The sequence below is a fragment of the Bubalus kerabau genome, chromosome 3 (genome assembly GCF_029407905.1).
Source record: "Bubalus kerabau isolate K-KA32 ecotype Philippines breed swamp buffalo chromosome 3, PCC_UOA_SB_1v2, whole genome shotgun sequence".
Lineage (NCBI taxonomy): Eukaryota > Metazoa > Chordata > Mammalia > Artiodactyla > Bovidae > Bubalus > Bubalus kerabau.
The window spans coordinates 114,958,598-114,983,651 of record NC_073626.1 but is presented as its reverse complement, the minus strand read 5'-3'; the positions used below and the strand labels follow the sequence as shown (position 1 = coordinate 114,983,651).

Sequence of the window (25,054 nt, the reverse complement as noted above, 5' to 3'; positions counted from 1 at the left end):
TGGGTTGCCATTTCCTTCTCCAATGTATGAAAGTGAAAAGTGAAAGTGAATTTGTTCAGTCATATCTGACTCTTAGCGACCGGATGGACTGCAGCCTACCAGGCTCCTCCATCCATGGGATTTTCCAGGCGAGAGTACTGGAGTGGGGTGCCATTGCCTTCTGATCTGCAAATTTCTAAGACATGAACTGGAAACCATTGTAATTGTGTATTTAGAAGGAACAGAACCTGTTTTCATTCCTTTAATCCATGTGTAAACACCATCCATCAGCTCTTCTATTGAAATCCTCCTTTTCTTTTTTTTTTTTTTTGCTGGTAACTTGAACCATCTATGCCAGTGGTTCTCAGAATGTGGTTTCTGGGCCAAGAACACAGGCATTACCTGGGAGCGAGTGACAAATGCACTTTTTCTGGCTCCACTGCAGATGTACTAAGACTCATACGTGATGACGGTGGGGCCCTGCAATCTACATTTACCAAATTTCCCAGGTGACTCTGCTGCTACTGCTGCTGCTGCTAAGTCGCTTCAGTTGTGTCCGACTCTGTGCGACCCCATAGACGGCAGCCCACCAGGCTCCCCTGTCCCTGGGATTCTCCAGGCAAGAACACTTGAGTGGGTTGCCATTTCCTTCTCCAGTGCATGAAAGTGAAAAGTGAAAGTGAAGTCACTGTGAAGTCGTGTCTGACTCCTAGCGACCGGATGGACGGCAGCCTACCAGGCTCCTCCGTCCATGGGTTTTTCCAGGCAAGAGTACTGGAGTGGGGTGCCATTGCCTTCTCTGCCCAGGTAACTCTACTACTCCTTAAAATGTGGAGTAAACCATCCCTCCTCCCACCGTTATCTCTGGAAATGAATCAGATTAGAGGCAGCTGATCTCCACGGCTTGATTAGCTACTTGCTCTTGATTGTACCTGCGATAATCTCAGTTTCTGACCCATCTTGGCTTTTGGACTTTCCAGCTTTTTTTGAAATCTGTCTTTGTGACTGAATAAATCTTACTCTTGGACTGGTTTTCTTCACCATGGCTCCAGGTAAATGTGACCCTCATTAGCAGGATTCCAACAGTGGAGGGGGAAGCTGGGAGGTTGGGGTATGGGGAGGTGGGTTGGATGATATACTTAGAGAGGGTAACTCATTCTCAGCTTGCTTGGTTTCACCTTTGCCCTAGGTATTCGTCTGAGGCCTCCTCCGTGCTCCAGTCTACCTGTGTGAGGCAGGCTCTGAAGCTTGAAATTGGCCACAGAGGGAGTATTGACACCATGGAAATTGCAAATGCTACAGTTCCAGGTATTTTTTTTGTTTGTTTCTTTGTTTTTTAGAGAGTCTGTTCATGAGCATACTTCTTGAATGCATGGTTTAAAACAACATTGTACTTACCAGTTCGTGTGTACTTAGGAATGTTATTCAACCTCTTAGCTATCAGTGTACAAAATTGAGGAATCATGTGTAGATAAGAGAATGGAAATTAACCATGATTCTACCTCTCAAACATAACCATGATTAATGTTTTGATGCGTTTCTTTTATGCTGTGCATTTTGCTTAAATATTTGAGATTATACAGTGGGGCATCCTTTTTCTTGCCCACCATCAATCATATCATAAGCATTTCCCTGTATGTTATTAAAATTATTGAAAACATCTTTTTTAATGACTACGTAACATACCGCCCTTGGGATTAAATACTTTACTTGGTCTGCTTTATAAATAATGGTGCAAGGTCCTTTTTCCTGCATTTTCATTGTTTTCTTAGATCATGTTCCCAGAAGAGAAATTACCAGATCAGCTTTTGAGGCTTAAGTACATAGTTTTAAATTGTTTTCCAAAATGTTTGTATTAGTTTATATTCCCTCCAATGAAGAGGGTGCAACTTCTTTTAATTACTGTATTAACCAAACTAAGAGCTCTGTTTTAACTTAGAAACCAGCATTTTGGCATGTTGCATTTGGATGTCTGTTTGTTGCCTGATAGTTTTAGAAGGAGATGACCAAATTTGGAATTTTCTTTAAAGGCATGCTATATATGCTTTAGTATATTCTCATTTCTCCCTTTTACTCCCCTTAAACAGAATAGAATTTAAGTGCCTTTCCATGCCATTTAATAGCCTCCTAAGCATCTCTTAAAATGCTTGCCCACTATTCTGTATATGGATGTACTTTTTAAAATTTAAGCCATCCCTTATGGTTGGACCCTTCTGCATCATGTGTTTTCCATTATTGTCAATAATGCCTTTTATCCACTGACTTCTGGGTTTTATAGCTAACAGCCTTATTTGGGAACAATTCAGGGAGAAGCTGACTCAATCGTAGAAGTTCCCAGCTGACCGACTCCAAGATGGATTCTTGTGCCTGGCCTTTGCACTTCTTTCCCCCTGACTATTCCCCTCTCTTTGTTTCACAGACCTATAACCGAGGGAAGCACTGGGCACTCCATCTTCCCCAGCTCACTCGGTCTTGCTCTTCATCTCGGGAGCCTCACAGGGCCAAAGGCTGAGATGATTCTAACTGCACCAGGCTGCCTCCTCTCCTTGTTTATTTAACATAATTAGGGGCACAGTTAGAGAGTAAGATAGTACTATGAGGATTAGACAAGAAGTGACAGTTACCTGCCTGCCTCCTGACACCCTCCAATGACCTATCATTTCTCAGAGGTAACCAGTTACACTTCTCTACTTCTTGAGATGCTTACTTGTATATTTTGATAACATGCTTATATAGCAATTTCCCCCCATTTTCCATTTTATCTATTGTTTGCCTACTATAGATTTATAGAGTATTCCAATAACTTGAAAGTGAAAGTCACTCAGTCGTGTCTGACTCTTTGCGGTCCCATGGACTATACAGCCCATGGAATTCTCCAGGCCAGAACACTGCAGTGGGTAGCCTTTCCCTTCTCTAGGGGATCTTCCCAACCCAGGGCTCAAACCCAGGTCTCCCGCATTGCAGGCAGATTCTTTACCAGCTGAGCTATCAGGGAAGCCCATGACTATATCCTAGAGTCTCCAGTTCCTTTCCATACAGTCTATTGATGTAGTTATACACCAGTTTTAGTTAGATCAACATTTGGGTTTTGTGTGTATGTGATTAACAGGTCTTTTTTTGGTAGTAAAATAGAGCAAACAATCAGAATTGTGTATGTGCGGTATTCAGTACACATAATAAAATTAAAGAAATTCAAAACTTGTATAAAACAAAACTCTGGAGAAAAAATATCATGCAGCTCAAGAGATACTCAAGTGGGAAAGTCCTCTCCATCCTTCACTGCTTGTGCTCTGTACCCAATAGAACTTATCACACTTACCAAAATAATACAGCTGTTTTAGTACTGGATATATATATATATATATTTTTTCATTTATATTATCCATTTTATTTATTTATTTTTTATTTTTTAAATTTTATTTTATTTTTAAACTTTACAAAATTGTATTAGTTTTGCCAAATATCAAAATGAATCTGCCACAGGTATACATGTGTTCCCCATCCTGAACCCTCCTCCCTCCTCTCTCCCCATACCATCCCTCTGGGTCGTCCCAGTGCACTAGCCCCAAGCATCCAGTATCGTGCATCGAACCTGGACTGGCAACTCGTTTCATACATGATATTTTACATCTTTCAATGCCATTCTCCCAAATCTTCCCACCCTCTTCCTCTCCCACAGAGTCCATAAGACTGTATTTAAGAGGAGTGTCAACATTGGTTTTTACATCACTATCACTAATATAGACATTGTTCACAGCGGAGTCAAACAGTGTACCAGAGCTGTTATTCCTTTTCTGTGAAACATTTTATTTTCCTTATAGTTAATAATAATTGACTTTTTGCTTTTCATTTGCATCTGTTACTAATATATATCTATAGTCTTTGCCAGAGTTTTAAAGTCCCTCTCAAGGTGGTCAAAACTGTTAGATAATGTTTCAGTCTTCCTAACCCTCTATTTACTTTCTCCTCAGCTATCCTGGGATTTCTCTTCATCATTATCTTTGTAATTTACTTAGCTTTTTCTCCTAAGTAGCTTTGCTATTTCCAGGATCCCTTGTCTTTTTCTCTCTTGGTTTATTTCAGGGGTGTCTTGGTAAATGTTTCATGACCACCTGGGGCTAGGGGACAGTTGAAAAGGGGAGGAAGCCCTGGTTTGTAGTGTTGTTGATTTCTGTGGTATCAGTATTCCCTCCACGGCTGATTTTAGCTTACTAATATAATATCACTAAACTTGATATATTAGTCAGGGTTCTTCAGAGTAACAGAAACAATAAGATACCTATCTATCTGTCAATCAATCAATCAATCATTAAGAGACTTATTATGAGGGATTGGCTCACCAGGTTACATGGGCTGAGAATTCTTCCAACCTGTAAGCTGGAGGGCCTAGAAAGCCAGTGGTTTAATTCTAGTCTGAGTATGAAGGCCTGAGAACCAGGGGAGCTGATGATATAAATCCCAGTCTGAGGGCAGAAGATCAATGTTCCAGTTCAGCAGGTAGCCAGGAAGTGAAAGGGGCAAATTTCTCCTTCCTCTGCCGTTTTTTGTTCTCAGGCCCTCTACAGGTTGTCCACCCACACTGGGGAGGACAAGACACTTTACTGAATTGAATCCTCCAACTGAAATATTAATTTCCTCTGGAAACACTCTTCTAGATACTCTCAGTAATGATGTCTGGGCAGACATCAGTTGCACAGCTTTGTTTAGGAATGGGAGGAGATGCTCCTGTGGGCCAGTAACAGCCTGCTCACAGCACGCCACTGGGCAGTCACCTTACTTCTGAAGCAGTGTCTCTTCTAAGAGCTTCCTGAGAAAGAGTACATGGAAAGTAGATGTTTCAAAAACTCTAAAAAAAATGACAATTTTACTCTGCTACTTCATTGACATAGTCTTAAAATCTAGGTGGGAAATGGTTTTTACTCAGAAACTGGGGGGTGTTTGTTTCCCGTGTTGCTGGAAAGAACTGCAGTGCTGTCCTGGGGCTAATCCTTTGTATGTATATTATTTTTCTTCTTTGAACACCTCTAGGATTTTCTCTTTATCCTTGTCAATAGAAAGTTTCATGATGGTGTGTCCCTAATCCCCAGTTGGTCTGTAGCCTTAGCAGATCCTTATCAATCAGTGAGCTCACACCTTTCAGTTTTGGGAAGCTTTATTTCTTTGATTTCCTCTCTTTTCTTTAGTTCTAATAGTTTATTGCTACCAACCCATCTCCCTCTACCTTCATGCATGCATGCTCAGTCATGTAACCCCATGGACTGCAACCCGCCAGGCTTCTCTGCCCATGGACTTTTCCAGGCAAGAATACTGGAGTGGGTTGCCATTTCCTTCTCCATGATTTCCTCTCTTTTCCTAGAACTCTGGTTTGCTGGATATTAGATCTCTTGTTTTGATTCTCTAATTTTCCTTTTCTTATTGTTGGAAAATCTTCTAGATTTTCTTTCTCAGCTGTTTCCTAGGCCTTCTGTGTAACACTAGCTGTTCCTGTCAGGGTGGTGGCACCTTGGATTTGGGGCCGTGTCCTATGTCTATGTCTCTTCTGGAGTGCCTGCCTGGCGCCACGCTTGACATGACGGAGGAGTAGAAATAGCGCAGGCTTTTCATCCAGGTAGATCTGATTTTGAATCATACAGAATGGACAAATCATTATTTTTTAAAATTAATTTTTATTGGAGTACGGTTGCTTATAATGTTGTGTTACTTTCTACTGTACAGCAAAGTGGATCAGCTATAGATATACGTGTTGTGTTCAGTCACCAAGTTGTGTCTGACTCTTTGTGATTCCCATGGACTGTAGCCCACCAGGCTCCTCTGTCCATGGGATTCTCCAGGCAAGAATACTGGAGTGGGTTGTCATGCCCTCCTCTAGGAGATCTTCCCGACCCAGGATGGAACCTGCATCTCACACATTGGCAGGTGGATTCTTTACCACTGAACTACCTGGGAAGCCCATTCATATATGTATATTCCCTCTTTTTTAGATTTCCTTCCCATTTAGGTCACCACAGTAGGTTTCCCTGAACTATAAGTAGGTTCTCATTAGTTATCTATTTTATACATGGTATCAGTAGTGTATATATGCCAATCCCAATTTTCCAATTCGTCCCCCACTTTCCGCTCTTGTTATCCATATGTTTACTCTCTACATCTATGTCTCTGTTTCTGTTTTGCAAATAAGATCATCTGTACCATTTTTCTAGATTCCATATATATGAATTAATATTATGATATTTTTTCTCTTTCTGACTTACTTCACTCTGTATGACAGTCTCTAGACCCATCCATGTCGCTACAGGTGACCCAATTTCATTCCTTTTAAGGTTGAATAATAGTCCTTTCCAAAGAAGACATACAATGGCTACAAACACACGAAAAGACACCCAACATCATTAATTATTAGAGAAATGCAAATCAAAACTACAATGAGGTACCCCCTCACTCCCATCAGAATAGCCATCATTAAACAATCTACAAACAATAAATGTTTCGAGAGGGTGTGGAGAGAAGGAAACCATCTTGCACAGTTGGTGGGAATGTAAATTGATACAGCCACTATGGAGAACAGTATGGAGATTCCTTAAAAAATGAAAAATAGAATTACCATATGACCCAGCAACCCCACTCATGGGCTTGTACCCACAGAAAACCATAATTCAAAAAGACACCCCCCTCCCCCGCCACCCGGTGTTCATTGCAGCACTGTTTACAGTAGCCAGGACTTGGAAGCAACCTAAATGGCCATCAACAAAGGAATGGGTAAAGAAGATGTGGTACATATATGCTATGGAAAAATCGTTTAACTTCTCTATTCTGACTTTTTCTGTTCAGAGCAAAAGGCACGTCACCCCATGGGGAGGGAGGCCAGAAGCCTGAGGGGAGTGGTCTACCAGGTCTGGTGAAAGGTCTACTGGACCCTCCCATTTTCCCACTCTCCCCTCAGCCTGCATTCCAAATAATGCATTGCATCTTAAAAATGGAAAATCTCAGAAGAGATTACATTTTATAGTACTCAGTGTCACAGTTAAGTAATTCCATCTGAATACAAGGAAGATTTTGATACTTAAATAGAAGTAGTGCTTTTCAATGATGAAATGAAATTGTCTTCTTCCAGCTACCTTCCACATCCAGTCTCCCTTGACCATAAGATTTGTTGAGCATTTACCAAGTGCCAGGCCTTGTTCTAAGTACTTAGCCTGTATTATTTATTTCTACATCAACCCAATGTGGTGGGTGGTATTGTCATTCCTATTTACAATTGAGGAACCAGAGGCTCAGACAGGCCTAGGGTTACACAGCCAGTAAATGTAGGGTTGGGACTGAAACCCTGAAATTAACTGTGGATTGTATGCTACGATGAAATCTTCTTGGAGAGTTCCATTCATGGATTTATCACTTGAGGTAAGCCGGGGCCCAGAGAAAGTCTTTGTAATGGGGATTTTGAGTATCCCAGGACCCAGCTCTCATGCTGGGAAAGGACGACAAATACGCTTAGCAGATGTCCCAGCCCAGGAGGGAGGAGGCTTCTTGGGGCCGACACCCTGTGCAGCTGTCCCTAAGGCCCGGCTGCCAGTCAAGCGACCTCAACCAGTAACACACAGTTTCACCTCAGCAGCCAGGCCCAGCTCCTGGCAGGCCTTGTTTAAACAGGCAGCTTGAAACAGCTGGGGCTGGCTCAGTGGAGCGTGTTGGAACCCGAGCAAGGATGCTCTGAGTGCAGGTGCCTGTCTCTGAATGTGCAATCATGCAAATCCAAGGACCAGATTGACATGCACTGAAGACCTGCTGTTCTGTTCCAATAACTCAACCATCTATTGCCAGAGTAGCCCAGACACTGGCAGTCTCGACTCCAAATCAAGTGAGCAGTCCTGGCGATGGAGGAAAGAAGTGTGGGGTGAATCACAATCAAGGCTCACTCCCTTTGGGCAGATAGCATCCAGGAAAGGCTCAGCCACCTTTCTGGGGAGTGACTGTCATCGGAAATGGTTTGGAAGATAGGAGGTGTTGCCAGAGGAGGTGAGGGAATCCCTTTGCTCGTAGGATCTTGGTGATCACCTGTTCTTCCCTCCTCTTTCTACAGAGGAATCACGTGAAAGCCAGAGAGGGTAAGGGACTTGCCCACAGGCACACAGCTCACCGGAGGGCTGGGCCTGCTGCTTCTGAGTACTGGTTTCCTGTGAGCCGTTCCACCCATCACACCGTCTCCTTCAGCTCACTGCTTTGAGCCTCAGGTCATAAGGGAGCCTGCCACCCTCCAGTGGCTCTTCCCTGAAGCCTCTTTGGGGGACTGGTGATCACAAAGTTGGTGCAGTGCAAAGAACTGAAGAGGTTGTTTTCAGCATGGGAAAGGGGAAGCTGAGGGCAGGTTGTGGCACAAATGTCTGGCACTGTCTCGGCTACAGAGTGGCTGGCAGCCCACAAGACTTGTCACCCACTCTCTCTAACACTGTGTTTTCATAGACTCGCAAGGAGCCTTCAGTTTTGATCTTGACTGTTAGGTTTGCTGGGTAAGTTAGGGCTCTCGGGTTGCCGGTAATAGAAAACAACTGTTGCTGATAAAAAGAGAGCCTGAGGAATCCTTTCTCTATCAGCAGAGAAGCATTCTCTTCTCTGGCCCATCTAGCCAACCATGACTGCCCTTCAGCCCAGGAGCCGTGTTACACAGACCTATGACTACTCCCCACTTTCCCCCACTATATAGGGCTGCCCTACCCTGGCCTCTAAAGTCCATGGAAAGGCTCTAGAGAAGAGTCTCATTAACCTAAAAGTGCCAGGATCTTGTTATTCCAATGCCACACAGGCCAGTATAAAGGGAACACTTGGGATGGTAGCTTTGAACCACTACTTCAGGAACTTACCTGCAATGGCATCTTTAAGCTCACCTGCGAATTAAGTCTATACACTTAAGCCACCACATTGTCCCTCTGAGCCAGGAAAACCAGCAGAGAGCTATTCTGACACCAGATGTGGTTACACAATTCCAATTTTTCACCCCACCCCCACTCTGTGTATCATATTCAGGAGAAATGGTAAACATTGTATTGGGCAGCCACACCCAGGCAGTTGGAGCTCTGTAAGGGTGAACACCTCGGATTTTAAAGTTCAAATGGTAGAAGGAAGACTCGAGAATGAGCATATATTTTCTATCTTGATCCAAGAAGCCCACAAATACGTTATAGTTCCAGTTTTATGTGGAAACTGACTCGTAGTCTCACAGTTCCAACTCTGAATTCAGGATGAGAGGATCTGATGGGTTCCCTGCGGGTCCAGTGTCTGTCGCTGGCCAGTCGTCAGAAGGGGCAGGGTCACAAGCACTGCTGTTGAAAGCCCACGCACATGTATTGTTTGGGAGAATGTTTTCAAAAGAAAAGGGGGTTTTGGACAGGCTGTACAGACAGACACCTGAGAGATATCTCTCATTGCCAAATATTCAGGTTAAATGGCTTATCTGTCACCAAGTATTCTATCTGGGTTTGGGGACTGTTAACCAGGTTTTTTTTTTCAAGGCAAGACCACCCTGTATTAAACCAGCCCCTCAGGTGCATGGAACCCAGGGTGTTTGGAATGGTGAGGGGAGCAGTGTCCTTGAAGCCATCTTCTAACAGCTCAGCATGGCAGGCTTTGGTCTAACCCCTTCTTTTTTTTACATGAGGAAACTGAGGTTCAGAGAAGACACATGCCCCCCTCAAGGTCAGCCCACCTCCAACTCTGTAAAGTGGGGAGGCTGGTAGAGCCACTTTGTCAACCCTTCACCAGCCCTTAGCACACTGTGGAAATGCTGACTGGATAAATATTGAAGTTCCGTGGCAAGATTTGTGGCCCTCAGAAGCATTCCTGTAACAACACCTAAGGAGGTTTTAATGATCTGTCTGTGGTGCATTGCTGAAGCATTCATTTTAGAGAAGGCCAAGGGGCTCAGACTATAATTCTGAAGCTAATTTCTCCCTGGACTCTCACGGCCTGGCAGCATGAATAAGAAGAATGCCTAGGATTGCGCCGACCCTTGATTCTTATCCTATTGACCTTGTGCAGCAGAAAGACAATGGGCTTGGTGTGACTTTTTACACCTGCTTCAAAATGTTGTTTCCTCATGCCATCTGCATCAACACGGAAGGACCTAGAGATGATCAAACTAAATGAAGTAAGTTGGACAGAGAAAGACAAATAACATATGATATCACTTATCTGTGAAATCTGAAACATCACACAAATGAACACATAAAAAACAAATTTGTGGTCACCAAAGGGGAATGGGGTGGAAGAGGGATAAATTAGGAGTTTGGGGTTAACAGATACAAACTATTATATATAAAATAGATAAGCAACAAGGCCCTACTGTATGGCACAGGTAACTATATTTGATATAATAAAACATTATGGGAAAGAATATGAAAAAGAATATGTATATATATATATATTGCATATATATAGCTGAATCACTTTGTTGTGCAGCAGAAATTAACACGACATTGTAAATCAACTATACTTCAATTTTATAAAGCCATAAAAGTTGAAAAAATGTTTCAGAGGGCGTGGAAGGAGGTAATGAGCAAATCTGCCATCAAGTGGGGCCTCTGCCTGCAAAATATCTTCCTGTAGTTCTTATGCTCTTAACCCTGAGATCAGAGTACTTCCAGGAACCAGTGGAGTATAGTATTGAGCTGGGGGTGGAGGTGGGAGTGGGCTGATGTGAAGAGGGGGCATGGTCATAGCTTCCTTGAGCCCACTATATCCCAGGTGACAGGGAAGCTAATGGATTAGGGAGGAGTGGATGAAAGGTAAGCCAGGGAAACTAGGTGAAGGAAGTGGGTATTCAAGTAAAAAGTGAAATGCATGGAAGCATGCCCAGCGTTTTGTCCATGCCCAACTGGATTAGGAACAGCTGATGAAAGCAAGTAGATTTAATGGGGTAGGGATGATGAATGGTGTCTTGCGGTAGGTCAGGAAATGACTTTGTTCAGGAGGAGTGAGTGGTACAAGAGGAAATCGAACTTAATTCTTATCTCCTTATGATGTTTTAGTTGTTTGACTTCTCTGTACACACCTGTAAAACCAGAAGACAAAGAGGTCTAAGGTTTAATGTGTTGTTTGCAAAGTAACTTGAGATATGAATGTCTTGAGTATGTGCTTCAGCACTGTCAAGGACTAGAGTTTTGTTTCTAGCCATTATTGTAATAAGCAGATGTCCTGTCAGTGTTCCTGGTGACTGGTTAAAAGTCACTGGCCAGTGAAATGAAAGTACAGTTTCTCCCCATCAGCTAAGTCCAATCATTTGCTGGCTTTGTAGGTCAGAGGTGAAGTTTCATTCACACCATGAACTTTATGATGTATCTTCTTTCTTTGGGGTCTTTATAGTGCTTTATTTGCATTACTCATCTTTGTATTTAATCATGTATGGTTTGGCATTGCTAGTTCACTGTAGTAGGATTTGAATTTTTCAGACTGCTCTGATATGGGGACTTGTGGCAGGCCTCCTCCCAAATCCCTCACTGAAATAATAAAAAAAAATCCAAAATATCTTTCCATTTACTCTTTTATATAGCAACTTTCTTTATGTGTAAGACTTGTTTTCAGTAAAGATTTTTAGGAGTTTGAAAAACCTTAGAGACTTAAAATCTAGTAGAGAAGGGAAGAGTAATGGGATCCATTGAATCGTATCAGAAGACAGCAATGGGAAATGGGAGACTGAAGAGGGCTTGGGGTATTGAGAAGCATCTTTGGAGGAGATGGAAGGTAAGCCAGGCCTCTAAGAATGACTCTGCTTTAAAAAAATAGAAGGAAGAACTTCTGAGTACAAAGACCTGACATGCAATGAATCAGAGGTGCAAATAAGCATGCTGTGTTTGTGGGAAGGTGAGGGAACTCAGAGAGTGGTACCAGCTGTCCTCATTCCCTTTAACTAACAGTGATAGAAAGAGGCTTCATCTACGCAGCAATGGGAGTGCCGCCTGGAGTGCCCTGCTGACAACAGTATTAAGGCCACAGTGCTCAGCAGGAGAGAATGCTGTCATTGATTAGTGATGTCTGCCATAGGTGCAGGAGGGGAGAGGAGTGATGTGTGTTTCAAGACTATGTCACATTTACCCTAAAAACTGACATATGTTCCAAAGAACTTCTGGCATGGGGATTTTCTTTGTTTTTCCCCTCTTGAATTTAAGTCAATGGATACTGAGAGTGAAGCCTGTAATTCTGAATAACATCTTGTTACATCTCTGCCAAGTACTCAAACCTAGCTGGACTGACTCCCCAGTTGTTTTTCAAGCTTCTCAGAGAAGCCAGGGTCCTTGTCTTTGCTGCTGGGTTATAGGAGAAAGAAGTCTTTTCAACTGAGCACAGATAACTTTGGTTCAAGAGAAGATGATTAAGACACTGAAAAGTCAAAGAGAATAGGGGAAATTATGACTGTGGACACTTGCTAATATTTATGTAAGTGTGTTATTACCTAATGTGGGGCACTGGTCCTATATTGCTTCATGTTCCCAAGCCTTATCTCAGTATCAAGGTTATAAGTCTGTCTTTTTGAGGTCAGAGAGAGTGCTTTCTTTCTGTTCTAACTTTATTTATTTATTTTCGGTTGGGCTGGGTCTTCTGGGTCTTCCTTGCTATGAGGGCTTTTCTCTCGCTGCAGAGTGGGAACTCTTTCCTAGTTGTGGTGCACAGGCTTCTCACTGTCATGGCTTCTCTTATTGCAGAGCATGAGCTCTAGGATCCACAGGCTTCAGTAGTTAGAGCTTTGGGGCTCTAGAGCAGAGTCTTAATAGTTGTTGCACACGAGCTTAGTTGCTCTGTGGCACGTGGGATCTTCCTGGATCAGGGATAGAACCCGTGTCTCCTGCATTGGCAGGCACTTTACCGCTGAGGCACTAGGAAAGCCCAGAGAGTGTGCTTTTTTTTATCTCAGGGGTTAGAGAGACAGAAAGTTGGTCTGTGTTCTTTGTGTCTCTATGGTGCTCTGCATATGGTGGACATAGTGTCCTTCAGAGTGTTAGAGGCTTATAAAATGAGTGTTAAACTCCTTTGAGAGTCCTGCTAATGACTTGTTCAATTTAAAGAAAAAGTAGAAAAGGGGTTCAAAGGGGAAGATTATAAAATTCAGCTGTGATGCTTGAGTCTGCACAACTGGCAGAACGTAACAATGTGCCATTCAAATTCGTCCTTTCCAGACTTTTTCTTTGGGTCTGAGCCTCCTTTCAATTCATATGATCCTCCCTTGAGGGTGGAGGAGGATTGTGTGGGGACAAAGAGAGGACTGACTGGATGAGGCACCTTCATAAATATTTGTCCTGGAGCCTGCAGAATGGCATTTTTCTGTTTGCATTAAAGTTGTCCAACGGGTATTTTCAAAGGATAGATTTCTGGAAAATTGGAGCCTCAAGGGTGACTTTTCAGGAAATTGGCTTTGATCTTTGATCTATTTAAGAAACTGCACACTGGTAGGAAGATTGCATCACCACAGCAACAGAGTAACCTGGCAATCATGATGAGAATGGTTGGGGGCAACTCCGCATCATGGCATTCACAGTGAAGCAATGTGGTATCATTTTGGAAGGAGCAGGGGCTGCGGAAGCCACATCAGTCAAAGAGAGCAAGTCAGACTTACAGAGTATGAAAGGGAAGTCCAGGTTAATCCAAGTGCAAGATGCCTTATGAAATTAGGAAATGGTTTCAGAAGTGCATACACCTTAAAATGAGATGGGCAATGACATCTATAGAATATTTATAGGTATCATCATCTGGATTTTAAGTTTTCCTGCAGCCTCTCAGATGATCAATATTTAAATCTTTATTGAAAGAGCACTATAGCAAATAGGATTAGGAAAACCCTCTTTACCTTCAGATTTTGCATTAGAGCTGTTTTCCCAGGGGGTTTGGGGTTTGGTGAGAGGGCTTGGACAGGCTGTCCTGCCCTAAGAATGTAGAGCTTAAGGGAGCACCGGTGCAGGAACTGCTCCCACCTGCTTTGGGTTTTGGATGAGAACTGTGAGACCGAAGTGACTAACTGGCTTGTTCATGTGCTTCAGTTACTGGCCAGATGAGGCTCAAGGCTCAGGATTCCTCCTCTAGGTCTGGGCTCTGCCCACCCCACCTCCATGACCTTTTGGTGGACAGGAGCTCATCTGACTTTGGCTCTTCTGAGTCTAGGGTAGAGCCCTTGCCACCTCTCTGCTCTGAAATGTAGCCCCACCAAGCTTGAGTTGCCCTGCAGTCTATACAATGAGGGCAGCATCAGGCAAGCTGCTTAGCTTGAACGAGAGTCAAGCATGGAAAGAGACCATGACTAAAATCAGTCTCAGGCTCCCTGTGATCAAGGTGCTGAATAACATGGAACCGCATCAGTGTTAGTAGCAGCACAGAGGCTAAGCATGTGGCTTCTGGGCAGGTTATTTAACTTCTTCATGCCTCAGTTTCCTCATGTGTAAAATGGTGTTAATAATGGTGTCTACCTTATTGGGCTCTCAAACATACATGAGCATGTGTGCATGTGTGCACACGTGCACACACACACACACATACTTTATAGTCCTTATAACGGTGCCTGGTACATATAAGCACATGAGAACACTTGCTAATACAATGTCAGCGTGTTGTTACCTAATGTGGGGCACTGGTCCTGTATTGCCTCATGTACCCAAGATTTATCTCTCAATCAAGGTTTCAGTAACTTGAGGTCAGGGGCTTTGTTCTTTTTATCTTAGAAAGTTATATGGGAACTGGGTTGGCTATTAGCATATGAGTTGTAATATGTCTTTCCAAATGGTTTGGATTCTTGAAGCTACATAGCTCATTTAACGCCTCTGATATGCATATAAATGAGGTATTATAATCACCCTCTGCAGGGGTGCTGTTGGGCCCCTTGACTCCTCCCCTCAGCCTGGGCCATCAGTCTCTCTCATGAGGGCTTCCTGCCTCAAGTGCTTGCCGAGTCTCCCAGGTCTCTTTCTTCCTTAAGATTTTCTCCTAAACCATGGAGGACTGTTAGGCCTGGAAATGCAGGAGGGTACATGCTTCCTTGACCGATGAGTGACAAGAGCTTCCTTCCTTTCTGAAGTTCAGCAGAGAGATGCTTTCTACACTAGGATCTCTTAAACTTGAATCATCCAGTGATATAATTTAAATGCAAATTCTGAGTCAGGAGGTATAGGGTGGGACAAGATTCTGCTTTTCTGACTTGCTCCCAGGTGATTCGGATGCTGCCAACCATGGACCACACTTACAGGGGGAAGTCTCTACAGGGTTTCCTTTGAAAGTCCCTAGTGGGTTAGAATCAGAATTGCCCATAGCAGGACCCAGCTCAATAGCATGCTCTTATTTGTCTTCCCTCTTTCCCTGTCTCACCATCTGTCTGTGGCTCCCTAGGGTCACCTTCCAAAGAAACCATCTGTTCTGCACCCAAGATTTTGCTCAGACTTGGGAGCACCCACAGAAGACACTGTCCTTTACAGACAACTCTCACTAACACAGGTCACACACAATTATTACAGAGGTGGGGCTTGGGTCTGAGTCTGATCCCTGTGCTCTATGTATTAATATTATACCCCTGTACCTTTGTACCATACTGTCTCTCCAGTAGTCTGTGACTGATTCGAGTTTTGATTTTAGCCACAGATAACTGAAAACCCAAATAACAATGGTTCGAACATAATAGGAATTCATTTTTCCTGTGTAAGGAGAAATCCTTAGATATTGAGTTGATGATGTTAATTTGGGCTCAGAGATTTTTAAAAAATTATTTTTAATTGAAGGATAATTGATTTACAATATTGTGTTGGTTTCTGCTATACATCAACATGAATGGGCTCAGAAATTTTAAGCTGAGGGCGCTATGAATCTCTTGGTCTTTCCCTCATGGTTGCAAAAGAGCTGCCATACCTCCTGCCACCATGTCTGCATTTCGGGAATGAGGAAGAACAAGACTGAGGGGCAAAAGGGTACATGCTAGGTGACAATGTCCTTTCTCTCCTTTAGGAATTTTCTTTGAAGCCCTACCTAAAAACTTCCACATATATTCCAAAGATTAGAACTTTCATGTGGCCACCACAGTTAATAAAAACTTTGAAAAAAGAGTAGTTTTTTAAAAAAAATTGATACGTTGCTGTCCCCAAACAATCAACGCTAGCCAGTCATGCCCCTGGGAAATTAATTGGGGGTTTCAGGAGTTTTTTTTGAAGGGCTCTGATAATTTTTCCAAAGCACTCTGGGTTAAGTTGGTTGTAGAGATGGAGGAGGTGATGGCAGAGGAGGCATAGCATTGTGTCCCTGGTCTAGGTACCTCACTCCCTGGTCCCATAGAAGGGTGTAGTGGGTCTGGAGTATTTTGGTGAGTGGGAATATGGTGTGGCTTTAACTTCGGATTATGTTGGCTTTCTCCTGAAGTATAAGAATTCAAATTCCGTTCACAACCCCTGGGACTAATTCGTCCCAAAGACCCCCATCTGGTTAACAGGAGGAATTCATATTCTTCTTATCAACAAATCTTCACCCTAATTCTAGTAGACTGATAACCCTCATAATAACCCTGGTCATCTTATATCAAGAGGGCATCTGCCTCCTCCCTGCCTGGGTTATGGCCAAACGATTTCTAACATTGACTCTCTGAGATAGACAGCTAGCTTCAGTCATTTCTCCCAGATCTATAGTTTCTCATCTCCCTACTCTACCCAGCATATACTTCTATCATGCTCTACCAGGCAGTTACTAGGTTCTTTAAGCAGGTGTCTTTTCTACTGGCTGGTGAGCATTTGTACTACTTTGTCTTAATTCTTATTCTTTCAAATGCCTAGAACAGTCAGCATAATACAGGGAGAGCAGTGATTTAACCCAGATCCCCTTTCTCCTGGAACTCTGAGTCTTTTCCTCAAAGCAGGGACTTATGAATTTTGTTGAATTCAATTAGTTATTCAAAGAATAGTAAAAAATTAATTATAGGAGGGTTCTGGGAGATATTTTTCTGCTGGACTTTGAAATCAGTTCTACTATTAAAATTCACAGTTTAAATGTAGGCAAATCAATCTACCTCTCTGTCCTCAGATTCTAATAATAATAATGTGAGTGTATTGAGTACTAATTATATGCCAAGTGCTGTTCTAAGAGCTATACATTTATTAATTCATTTCATTTCTTATCATTGAATTCTCACTAGGTATAAATGATTTAATACATGAAAAATGCTTAGTGTGACATTTGGTATATGGCAAGCCTTCGTATTTGTTAGAAACTGTTGTTATAATCAGTTCTCAATTCTTGCCCCAAATTAATGTTTGGATTTAAGGTCTGTTTTATTGAATAGTATCTTTTTTTTTTCTTTTTTCTTCTCCCCCTCCTTCCCCCTGTCCCTTCTCCTCCTCCCCTCCTCCTCTTCCTCCTTTTGTTCCTCTGTCTCCTCCTCCTTTTAAATTCAGAGCAGTATTTGACCATCCTCTAGGCTTTGAGCACCTCTGCGCCTCACTCTCTTTCAGCTACCCATGTTGATTCTTCTGGGCTGCTTGCTGCAAATTGCCCTCTTATTCTTTGTTGCATTCCTTCTCTGAAACCATTCTCTTCTCTTGGTGGTGGAGACAGAAAAGGAGTGGATTTTCTAGGCTTTTCAATGCCTTCTAAATTGTACTGATAGTATCTTTTCTTTTCATACTACTACCAATAAAAAAAAGAAAGAAAAAGAAAACCCATAAGTGGTGAGAGTTGGATAGAAGATGGCCATTATAATATGTTGTATTTGAAGTGTTTTATAGTTTACAAAGCCCTAGTTCCTACATCTTCTTGAGTCTTCCAGCAATTCTAGGTGGTCCTCATTGGAATCCTTGTGATATAATTTGCTCGTAAGTTTCAAAGTAGGTTTTTAAAGGATAGGAGAACTGCCTATCCACAGTCATCTGATGGATTCATAGTTTAGACCCAGTGACAAGCTTAAATATGGCCGCTGTGGGTAAGGAAGGCAGACTGTATCCTGAATGATGAACTTCCTGAGGGAAGGGATGATATCCCATACAGAGCATCCCCAGGGCTCAGATCAATAAATGCTTGTTCAATGCATAAGTCAATAAATGATGAGCAACAACTTTAACATTCCATTGTTTGAATGACCACAACTCAAATTATTCAAATTTCAAAAATTTAAACCTGTTTGGTTTTCAATGAGTTGCTCACTGTAGAGATAATCAATTTCTGACTTGGAGTCTCTCAAGTCTCCCTCTTGAGAGGGACCTAGAGGTATCTACGTTAGGGCAGGAAGAGAGGGTTTTAGGTGAAGGAAGCCTCTTATCTGGGGTCTTTGAAAATCTGGATGTCCTTTTCAAACTGTACGTACAAAGGACTTACCAAGAAGGAGTTTCTGACTATGAGACACTGGAATGGGGACCATTGAAGGTGACATGTGAAGCAATGGAGCCACGAATCTCCACACTGGAAATGGACCTTCCGGTTGGTCAACTTTGGATTTCTTTCCTTGTGTGTTGTTTCACGTTTGACCTAGCTTTCTGGACAGCTTCCTAATGGCTCTTACATTTGTGGGGGAGAAGTAAAGGGGAAAAGGAAGGTTATGGGACCCTTTTGAAATTCCATTGACAGTTATGTGCTCCTTCTAGAAAATGCATATACCCACATGCAGACAACTTTGCTCCCTAAATTAGAAGACGTGATTGCATACCTCCTGTCTCTCACTACACTTCCCAGAAAAAAGGATTGATTGGCCTTGTTTATGAGTATTCCTAACATGCTCCCTTTGTTCCTAGCTTTGTCCTCTTTCTGAGAGCAATTGTCACCCCATGGCCCAAATCAGTCTTTGTGTTCTCTGGGGCTGCCTTCAGGTCAGCATTTTGGTAGCGAGCTCCGGCAGCCACTGGGGAGGGCACAACGATCTTACCTTCAGGCTCCATTATCTGGGAAGCACCTATTGATTGCCTACTCTCTACACAACTGAATGTAGTCCTTAAGTTGGGCTATATGTCTTGAAACATAAAGAAAGAAGGTGTGACTGATGCTTGGAGCATTTGTGGAGGGAATTAAAAAGTCAGCTCTTAATAATTGGGGTAGGAGGGCCAGAAGCAGGGGGAATGTGATAGGAAGATTGATTATATCATGATTGATGGCTGATGACATCACCAAATTCTTTATTGACTTGTCCTTGGAGGAGATGATTAATCAAAGATACTTGAGTTCCATCAGATTGTTCCATCCTTTGGCCCTCTTTTTATTTCTGCTATAGTGATTTATCAGGTTATCTTGCTCATGTTGATTCCCAGAATTGAGTATTTTGGGCCAGTAGAGACAAGGCATGAAGTAAACTTTTGTTACTTACTGTCTGCTGGGTCTCTTGTACAAATTTCCCCACATGGGCTCTTTCTTCTTGAGCTATTGATTGGCTGCCTCTGACACATGCTCAGTGATTTTGGATTTCCTGAAGCTGAAAAGGGAGAAAGAAATAAAGAAGAGTCTTTGGTTGGGGCCTTCCTCAGAGATACTTGGTGCTGTCCCCTGAGTTCACTGTTCCGACTCTTGTTTACCTTTATAAAAATAACATGAAGAAAGTAGATGCATCAGTGGAGCCACCCACATCTGCAACGAAAGCTTATTTCTAGTGAAAATCATCATACCAGAATATTCACTCAAGCAGTACTTAGTAGGATCCACCATAGCAAGGGCTTGTGTTTTTTTAAGGAAACAAGCTGTTAAAAATGTTCACGATGAGCTTTTCATGCTGTGTGAAGAGCTCTTGGAGAGTTCTGCAGATGCTCCCAAGCTTCTTTCTGCCTGTCCATCTTACAGACACTTAAGGGTCCAAAGGCCTGTTGATTTATGCATAACCTCTAAACTTGAACTACTTCCTTGTGTTGGTGGAAACCTCTAACTTTCCTATTTTCTGGCATGTTTTCCAGGTTGCTTGCTTGCTTCACAGATAGCCATTGGTCAGTCAGGCGCTTTGAGTTTTTACTTTGCTATCATACAGTGGTAGAGATATCATGTTTCTGATTTTTAGTGGGTTTTTTATTTTTTTGCTAGTGTTACCTCAATACCCAAAATGGTCTCTAAAGTTTATTGAACCACCCAGGGTCAGAAATATGAGCTCAGCTCTTTGTTGGGCTTGACCTATTGACCCAGGAGAGCAGCTGGGGTGGTTCCTACAGCTGCCCTCGGCTCAAGGAGCCTTTTACCCAGAGGAGCTCCCTTTGATGGACTTCTCTGGGAGGAGGGATGTTCCTGAATGAATTCCCCTCTGAAGCCTCTCCTAGGCCTGGCAGAGAAAACAATGTGGAGGAGACAGAGCTGAAGGATGGCTTCACAAGAGCAACACAACAATGAGGAAGACTGCTTTGAAGTGACGTGAACCCCTGAACTTTAGGAGTGATTCTGCAGCGACTGGAGGGAAAAGATGGAGGAGCATGAACTCTTTCGGTTGTAGGAGAAAGACTGTCTCACGGCAGAGTAGAGCTTAGCACGCTTGTGTCTGGCTGACTGTGGGCCTTTGTTAGGAATCGCCCTGGTGAATCACCCAGTTGTCCAGCAACTTCAACCCCTGGCCCCTTCCCACCCCAAACACACACACACACACACACACACACACACACACACACCTCCTCTGAGCTCCATTCAAATGTCCACTAAAGCCCTTATCTGCGGATCACATTGTGCTGAGTTCATCTGGTTCCCTGGCCACTGAGCTCCTCCAAGAGAAGGACCCCCTGCCTCCTCCCTCTGTATCCCAGGGCCTGGCCTAACATGGAGCCCAGTAAACATGGGTCATCCCGCGTCCGCCCCCATCCAGTACTCTCTCACGGTATTGTTGATTCTCTTCACTTCTCTGTTTCTGCTGCTCTGTGAGCATTTAGGAGACCAGGGACCATTTTTCAATGCCTGTGTCTTCCCAAGACCTAGGGGAGTACCCCAGGCCTAGGAGGCTAAACACGATGTGGTGTTTGCAGAGTGTACATGAGGCATAGCCTGAACTGGGTGCTGGCCCCGACTTCCACCCACCATGGCTGACATCTGAGGGCAGTCATTCCACTGCCCTGAGCCTATAAAATCACCTTTCCTGTTCTAGAAGTTTCTATAAAAGTTTGAAATTCAGGAAGCTATTACAGATATCCCTGGTGGGGTGAACAATACAAACAGGTAAGAGTTAGAAGGCCTGGGTTCTGGTTCTGAGCTAATAGGCCGTGTGGCCTTGGATGAGCTGTAGAACACAGTGGCAATAATATCATGGTCTCTACCTCACAGTTTTTATTTTTTATATTTCTATTGACTCTTTTAAAGAAATGGAAAAGCAATATGTTCTTGTGGTAAGAAGTGACACAGGATAGAAGAAAACAGGGTAAAAGATCAGAGTTCTATCCTCCAACCCCAATCAACCTCCCTGGCACCCAGGCTCTCATTAGGATCTTCTGGGAACTCTGGCGAGAACACGACTTAACATGGAGATGAAGTGGTATGTAAGTGTGTTATGCTCACAGAGATGCCAAGTATTGTTGTTATTACTACTGCTGTTCATAGTAGTATTGGTAGTTGGAGACACAAGATTTATATTGGAGGATTCCAAAGTGAACTAGCTGGGAGGTAGGGTAAGTGCCTATAACAGCAATAATGTGAATCCTCAGATCTACTGCTAAACCTTTCCAGGTTAGGAAGCAGGAGGAATTGGTGTCAATTCAGTGTGGGGCTCAGAAGGCCTGTGACTGACCTCATTGTGTCCCTCCACGCTGCGGAACCGCTGGAGAGTGCCTTTTCCTCTGAGTCCCACTTCCTACTTCTGTAAAAATGAAAGTAATAAATGCATTCTCTTCAAGCACTGAGATAGGGATTAAATGAGTGAGTATACTTAAAGCACTTAGCACCTGGGCCAATATACAGTGAGAGCTAAATACCTGTGAGCTTATGGTCAGTGAATCCCTGAACAGATGGTCATAGGAGAGCTGCCCAGAAAGATCTTTGCTTTTAAACTGGGATTTGGTGCCTTGAATGGTTTGGCAAGTATTCCGAAAAAGAGATTCCAGGTTTCTTGCATTTGAAAACAGCCCTCCCTGGATCAGTAAGGATCCTCTTGGGGTTTTCGCATCTACTGTACTTGATCATCTCGCTCTCCTGCACAAGTTATCACCACGCATCATGGCCAGTGTGAAACCCAGTGAAAATTCGCTTCTTCAGCAAACAGACCTGCCACCTGCTCTGGGGAAAGTCAATGACCACCTTGCAAGATGACCTCTTCTATTTTTATTTTTTTATTTAAAGGAAGAAATTAAATTGACAAGTGGATAATGCCATATATCAGTGTGATTCTATTCCTAATTAATTTATTGGCTTTGGTTCATACAACATGGGTTTTCTTATTAAAATGTTCAGCTTGGAGGCATGCCTTCTGCTCCTTGAAGTTCCCATTAGGTTTACAAATGAGACTCTTGTCCTGAGTGATGTTTTCTGGGGAAGCCTTCCTGCCTTTTGTCTGCTCTCTATCAATCTCCCTGCTGTCACACTGCTGCTTGAAGTTTCAACTTTCCCCACTGTAGTTTAAAGAAGTCTCTTTCCCTTATGGTTTAGCTATCAGGGGGTGTAGTCTTTGCCTAGAATTCAGGGCTGGGGGCAGTTCAGAAAGATGGCAGGGGAGGGGTGGGCTCTGCACCCTTCCCAACGCCCTGGCAGGAGTCCTGTGCTATGGCATGATGAGGACACTGGGTGTTTGTTTATTCTTGGTTTCCAGGCTTCAGTGAGGATTATTATCACCTTGTTTCCTGTGGGCTTCCCTAGACCTCCTATCACTTCTGCCTGATGCCCACACCTTTCAGGTTTGTTTTGACATACACCATGTGTCTGGGGACACTGAAAACACTGGTTTGATCTAACTGGACCATCCCCCTCTTTTTTGATGAGACAGGGCTTACCAGAGCATAAGGGCTGGAGGCCTCTGGACCTCCTCAGCACTGTCGAAGCTGAGATTCCAAGAGTCAGTCTTGGCTGCAGCATCCATCCCAGTTTCTCCTTCTTGAGAATCTGCTCTTCAGTTAACAGCTAAGGGCCAGTTGGTTGCTGGCCTTCGGAGTCTGGTCTGTGGAAATTTTAAATGGACTGTGAAGTACGTTCCTTCTAAAGAATAAGGAACAAAGCCCAGAAACCCAGCTTTGTAACCACAGCGGCTTGTGGTGAACCTTTGGGCTGGTTGGACAGGGATGCAGGTGAGAACTTGGAGAGGGGCCTATTGAGGATGTTAGCCTGCATTTCTTGGAAGGTGAAGCACAGAAGCCTTAGAAAACAGTCCAGGTTTGGATGCCAAACAGGTGCCAGCTCCAAGCCTATCCCACAGCTGCCCTGGGACTACACCCAAAGGAACTGGCATTAAAATGTGTGGCTTAGGCAGTGCTCCCCAACCTTGGGGAGTGGTCACAGGTCTCTTTTAGAAAATGGTTAGAAGTTCTGGACCAGATTCCCAGGAATGTGCATCAGCTCACTCAACACTTGCATGAGAGATTTATTTCCATCTCGGGGAGGCCGCCTGGACCAAAGGGTCTAGGATCATGTCTTGAACACAAAATCCAGGACGCAGGTTGTTTCCTTGCCTCTGACACTGTCTCTGGCCCCTGTGGGCCGTGTCTGTGCACTGTGAGCAGTCCTGGTTAAACCCCAGAGCCAAATGGTCATCAGATACAGGGGCACCAAGTCACTTGGCACTGAGGAAAACTTGATACAGCCGTAAACATTTTATGTGGGTCTTTACCACTGTTATTTAATTAAGTGTCACATTACTGTGCGCCGGGAGAGCTGTACTGTACAGCTGGGTGACAGATGGATGGACCAGCCGCAGAAAGGGACCAGGAGAATATCAGTGTGTCTGAAAGAGCACCAGCTTGGAAATTGAACAGACGAGGGCCTGAAGCTTGGCTCTGTCCTGTAAGTGACCTGACCTCTTGGATCCTTACTTTTCTCACCTGCAAAATGGCATTAGTTTGATAGAAACTCCAGTAGGTGAAGATTCATGAGATGAGATGCAGAGTTCATGCCCGGAGCTCTCCTATAGGGTTTACATGGGAGTTCCTGACTTGCACGGGGCCTGTGACTCATGGTCCATGTGTTGTCCTGGTTTGGATGTCACTCCTGGCATAAGACTGGCATTTTTGCTTCATATAGCTCATTCACAGGTTTGTTCCTCCTTATTCAAGTTTCCCAGTTTCATATTCAAGGTTTGGCAATGCTAAGAAAATGCTAGCCTCACTAAACCAAGAGGATTTTGTAAATCCACTGGGGGCATGTGGGTTGGTGGACAAGAGAGGTGGGTGGGTGGGTCCATCCTCTATTTCTTTCCTGGAGTTTGTTGTAATCAGACCCTGGAAGATTCTGTGTGAGAGGAACTGGTAAAACCAACAGACCTGTGTAAGGATCGAACCCTGCCTTGCTATTTTCATGTGGTAAGCAGCTGAGCTTGAGGTATATAGGCACAACTCAGGAAATCCCCATTTTCAAGTACTTCTTCCTATTCTAGTGGATTCAGATACAAAGGTCAAAAGACATTCAGAGGTGAAAATGAAATTCATAAAACAGATAAAGTATTGGGTTTACATTTTATCTTATGAATAATAATTTTATGAATTTTATGAATAATCTTTATGAATAATAATAAAGGATTTCGGTGTCTAAAAGAATGTCTGTTTATATAATACATCCCTTATCATGGAGAAAAAAATACTTTGTTGAATCTTCCCTCATTGAGATATGAAATTCCTTTGTCTCTATCCAACTGTTGTTCATTTATCATCCGTCAGTTCATCTATCTATCCTTCCTTCCATCCATCCATCCATCCATTTGAATCTACTATAGTCAAGTTTTTCTGAGGACTGAAAATTGTAAGTACCATAGGTGTCCTTTTTGTAGAGCCAGGTTAGGGTTTCACTTAAGTTCTTTGGTTTTAGAGTCCAATAGACTGCTTTGGATTTATTTATTTGGGGCTTCCCTGTGTCTCAGATGGTAAAGAATCTGCCTATGATGCAGGAGACCTGAGTTTGATCCCTGGGTCAGGAAGATCCCCTGGAGAAGGGAATGGCTACCCACTCCTGTATTCTTGCCTGGAGAATTCCATGGACAGAGGAGCCTGGTGGGCTACAG

General features: G+C 43.3%; 1 long non-coding RNA gene across 6 annotated transcripts in view; it reads left to right on the top strand.

Moving 5' to 3' along the window:
- Positions 1-314: 314 nt before the first annotated feature.
- The window catches only part of LOC129646490 (uncharacterized), a 192,401-nt gene continuing 167,661 nt past the window's right edge, over positions 315-25,054 (top strand). For 2 of the 6 annotated variants that reach the window (XR_008711985.1, XR_008711983.1), the window contains exons 1-2: positions 320-1,031; positions 1,169-1,287. This is a non-coding gene — a long non-coding RNA (uncharacterized LOC129646490). Of the gene's footprint in view, positions 1,032-1,168; positions 1,288-2,398; positions 3,328-25,054 lie in introns of those variants that run through there. The other 4 variants (XR_008711980.1, XR_008711984.1, XR_008711982.1 and 1 more) reach the window with 4 other exon arrangements.